This window comes from Babylonia areolata, chromosome 22 (assembly GCF_041734735.1).
Source record: "Babylonia areolata isolate BAREFJ2019XMU chromosome 22, ASM4173473v1, whole genome shotgun sequence".
Lineage (NCBI taxonomy): Eukaryota > Metazoa > Mollusca > Gastropoda > Neogastropoda > Buccinidae > Babylonia > Babylonia areolata.
This window is the reverse complement of record NC_134897.1, coordinates 36,950,132-36,955,131: the sequence shown is the minus strand read 5'-3', so window position 1 is coordinate 36,955,131 and position 5,000 is coordinate 36,950,132. Positions and strand designations below refer to the sequence as shown.

Here is a 5,000-nt window from a genome sequence, read left to right as displayed (position 1 = left end):
TCTGCCAGAAAAGGTGACTCAGTCCTGAAGTTGCGACCACCCTGGAGGCGCGGGTTCGAACCTGCTGAGAACCAGGAAAACAGAAAAAAGAGAAGGCGGCAGTAGAAGGGGTCCAGGAGTCATGACCTGGGTGAGGCCCGGCCCCCTTAGAGTGTAAGGAGAACGTTCAGGGCCGAAACACGTGATTGAGGGGGGCTTCTTCTCTGAAGACCTTGTACTGTCCAGCTCTCCCTAGAGTTTCTTATCACATCTAGATAGACAGATCGAGACAGAGAACGAGGCGGTGGGGAGGTGGAGGGGGGTGTAGAAGAAACTGGAAGAGGAACTGGGCCGCCAGGCACCATGAAAGTGGCTTGTTGAATAAAAGATGGGTGGGGGTGTTGATTTTTTTATTTTTTTTTTATGTGTGTTTATTGATTTATTTTTTTACTCTCGCATGCACACAGGCAAACAAGACCAGAAAACAATCGGGTCCTCTCAGCGTTTCTTCTATCCTCCTTCATTCTTCTTCTTCTTCTTCTTCTTCTTCTTCTTCTTCATCATCTGCGTTTGTGGGCTGCAACTCCCACGTTTTCCCTCTTATGTACACGAGCGGGCTTTTACGTGCATGATCGTTTTTACCCCGCCACATAGGCAACCATACTCCGTTTTCGGGGGTGTGCATGTTGGGTATGTTCTTGTTTCCATAACCCACCGAACGCTGACATGGATTACAGGATCTTTAATGTGCGTATTTGATCTTCTGCTTGAGTATACACACCAAGGGGGTTCAGGCACTAGCAGGTCTGCACATAATTATGTTGGCGTGGGAGATCGGGAAAATCTCCACCCTTCACCCATCAAGCGCCGTTACCAAGATTCGAACCCGGGACCCTGGGATTGAAAGTCCAACGCTTTAGCCACTCGGCTATTGCGTCCGTCTTCTTACCTTCAAGCATCTACTGCATCAGATCAACAGAAATGATTAATTAACCATTGTCCGGAATGACCACACTGAGCACTGACAAAGAGGCAGTAATCTAAAGCACACTGTGCTGAATGATGAAGAGCTGTTAATGTGGCTCTTAGTCTCTGGGGGGCGGAGGGGTGGGGGGCGGCTGGGGGGGGGGGAGCGGAATGGTGGTGGGGTGGGTGGGTAGGGACAAATTTGTTGATGGGGTACTAATGTTCTCTGCCCAGGCATGTTGGCTGACCTGACGTATTTCCCGTGGTCCGATCAATAGCGAATAATCGCTTTTACCGCATTGTATTATATCGAGTCGTATCGTATCGGATTGTATTGTTTTGTATCGCATTGCATTGTTTTGCGTTGTATTACTTTTTTTGTCACCACAGATATATCCGTGTTAAATATGTGCCACATTTTTTCTTGTTGTTTTGGTTTCGGTTGTGTTTTTTTGTTTTTGTTTTTTTTTTGTTTTTTTTTTTTTGTCTGCAACTGTACCTGTTTTACTATCAAAGTAGATTTGTCTTCTGACTCTTCAGAAGTTTGCCAGTAACAGCCCTTTTATTTCAGTGGGGTCTTACATGTGTATTATGTATATTAGCAGAGAGAGCGAATGGGAAGGGGGAGGCCGGGAAAAGAAGAAGACTTAATTCAGAGGAAACATATTGTGTAACCAATGCACTTTCAGACCAGATGGTGTGAGCAGTTTCAGTTTCAAAGAGGTGTCTAAAAGCTCGCGTATAGATCCAGATACCCTACACATCTGCGTAGAGTAAAAAGAACAAAACACTACACCATTTGCATGACCCCCTCACCTACGCATAAGCCCAACTCGCAGGTCTCGTATTGAGAGCCTATCGCTGGAAGAGTAAAGTATGTAAATAAGAAAATGAATAGGTTACAAGGGCATTGATTGTTTGAATCTGAATGTGTGTGTGTGTGTGTGTGTGTGTGTGTGTGTGTGTGTGTGTAATATATATATATATATATATATATATATATAGAGAGAGAGAGAGAGAGAGAGAGAGAGAGAGACACAGAGAGAGAGACACAGAGAGAGAGAGAGAGAGAGAGAGAGAGAGAGGTTAGTTGGGACTAGAGTGGGGGAAGAATTTCATTTCAATTACATCACTGAAATAATTGCACACATGAATAGATAAGCTGACACATAAGTATATGATGAAGCATTTGAAATATACAATAGTTATACCAAAACAATGATGACGAAAGTGAAAACGAAAAAAAGGAACTTGAATAGATATCAGGGGCGCAACAGCCGAGTGGTTAAAGTGCTGGACTTTCAATCAGGGGGTTCCCCGGTTCGAATCTCGGTCACGGCGCATGGTGTGTAAAGTGTAGAGATTTCTTAGGTCCACATTTTATGTGCAGACATGCTGCTGCTTGAACCCTCTTCGTGTGTAGACGCACGCAGAAGTTCTAATTCGCTCGTTAAAGATCCTGTAGTCCATGTCAGCGTTCAGTGAATTATAGAAACAAGAAAATGTCCAGTATACAATCCAGCCCCCACTCCTGTCCCCCGAAATCAGGGGAGAAGGGGGGGCGGGGGTTACATGTCTGTATATGCGTGCGTGACTGAAACCTGATTGAATGACACAGGAAACGAATGAAAACAGTTGTTGACTTTGTTTCCATCTATGCTGCACAAACAGCCAAAAACCGGATAAAAAATATAAAAAAATCAATGGCCTCGGATCAGTAGAATCGAACTCATTTTCTGAGGAATGACCACAACACTGAGGCACATAAACTTTGGAGGGTGGCGAATAGTTAATGCCTGGGGGTCAAATTCGTTGATGGGGTGCCAATTTTCTCTGGGGCCAGTCTGGCTGTGGTGGGTTTTTTGGGGTTTTTTTTCCCCTGATCCGATTTCCCTTGCTTGCGCTGTATGGTTTACTGCAGGCCATCAGATGCACGCGGCGTCTGGCTGCACTAACCAGTGTGAAATGAATGTCTGGGTGGTGATAGGAAAGGGAATAACGTTGGGTGGAAGTGTATTGGGGAAGTGACTGTGTGTAGTGGGCTGGGTTGTGGCGGCCCATGTGAATGTCTTGAAATATGTTAAAAGAAACACAGAGATAGATTTGTGAATAACCGAAGCGAATCCGTGAAATCTATAAATAACCTAAACTGAAGGCTTAGGACAAAGTGAGGCCTGTAGTGCTCAGTTTATTATGGCAAAGTTTAAGAGAAAAAAAACAAAACAAGCACAACAAAAAACAGTAATTAAGAAAAAAAATTGGTCACATGCGGAAAAGGACAACAACAACAAAACACACACACACACAGACACAGACACACACAGACACACAGACACACACACACACACACACACACACACGCACGCACGCACGCACGCACGCACGCACGCACGCACACACACACACACACACACACACACACACACACACACACACACAAGAGTGAATGTGGATTATGTGGATAGTTGATAAATAAAAAGGGTATGTGATGGTAGATGAACTTAATTTTCAAGGCAGATTCGCAGACAATTTATCAACAGGGTACTCTGCATGTTTGGATCCTTCATCGATTGCATAAAATCAGTTAGAACGACCACTTTGTGTTCACACTATAAACACACAACACTGACAGACAAGAAGTGTACAGCGGAAGGGTTAATGTCGATGTAGGGCTCGGGGACAAATTCGTTGATGGGGGTGCTAAAGTTCTCTGGGGCTAGTCTGGCTGGGGAGGGTTTTTTGGGGGGGTTTAGGGTGTTTTTTTATAGTTTTTTTCCTGATCCGATTTTCGTTGCTTGCGCTGTAAAGTTACTACAGGGCATGTGTCGTAAGCAGTAGCTGACTGCTTTAATCAGTGTAAAATAAATGTACGGGTGGTGACGAGAAAGGGAATAATGTTGGGATACTAGTATAATTATGGGGATGGAAAGCGGGGGGTTTGTCTGTGTTCGTTGGAGTGGACGTAACAGTGTGTATGTATGCTGGTTTTATGACTGATGCGAATGCCTTCAGTGTATTAATTAAAAAAAAAAAAGAGCAAAGTAGATACATAAACGGACAAAGAAAAACTCCTTGGACAAAGGAGAGACATGCAGTCTTCATGGTATTATGATAAAGTTTAAGAAACAAAATAATTATTGTCATTGAGAAAACGGGTTCAGTTCCAAACAAAAAGGACAGAGGGGGATTATGGGTGGTTTGGGATAGTTTATTGATCTCTCTCTCTCTCTCTCTCTCTCTCTCTCTCTCTCTCTCTCTCTCTCTCTCTCTCTCTCTATATATATATATATATATATATATATATATATAATTACACACACATATATATATATACATATATATATATGAAGTGGAGTGATGGCCTAGAGGTAACGCGTCCTCCTAGGAAGCGAGATAATCTGAGCGCGCTGGTTCGAATCACGGCACAGCCCCCGAAATTTTCTCCCACTCCACTAGACCTTGAGTGGTGGTCTGGGCGCTAGTCATTCGGATGAGACGATAAACCGAGGTCCCGTGTGCAGCATGCACTTAGCGCACGTAAAAGAACCCACGGCAACAAAATGGTTGTTCCTGGCAAAATTCTGTAGAAAAATCCACTTCAATAGGAAAAACGAATAAAACTGCACACAGGAAAAAAACTAAAATAAATAAAATTAAAAAAATGGGTAGCGCTGTAGTATGGCTACGCGCTCTCCCTGGGGAGAGCAGCCCGAATTTCACACAGAGAAATCTGTTGTGATAAAAAGAAATACAGAGAGAGAGGGGGGTGAGAAGGTGTTGGGGAAACACAGAGAGAGAAGAGAGAGAGAGGGGTGGGGCAGAGAGAGAGGGGAGAAGAGAGAGAAGCAGAGTGAGAGTGGGAGAGAGAGGGAGAGAGAGAGGGGGAAGAGAGAGAGAGGGAGAAGGTGTGGGAGAGAGAGAGGGGGGATGTGGGGCAGAGAGAGAGAGAGGGAGAAGGAGAGAGAGAGAGGGGAAGAGAGAGAGAGAGAAGTTGTGGGACAGAGACAGAGACAGTTACAGGGAGAGCAGAAGGAATAATGGATGTAAAGCAAACT

General features: G+C 44.3%; 1 protein-coding gene across 1 annotated transcript in view; it reads left to right on the top strand.

Moving 5' to 3' along the window:
• The window catches only part of LOC143297117 (uncharacterized), a 188,800-nt gene that overhangs the window by 163,935 nt on the left and 19,865 nt on the right, over positions 1-5,000 (top strand). The window lies entirely within an intron of this gene.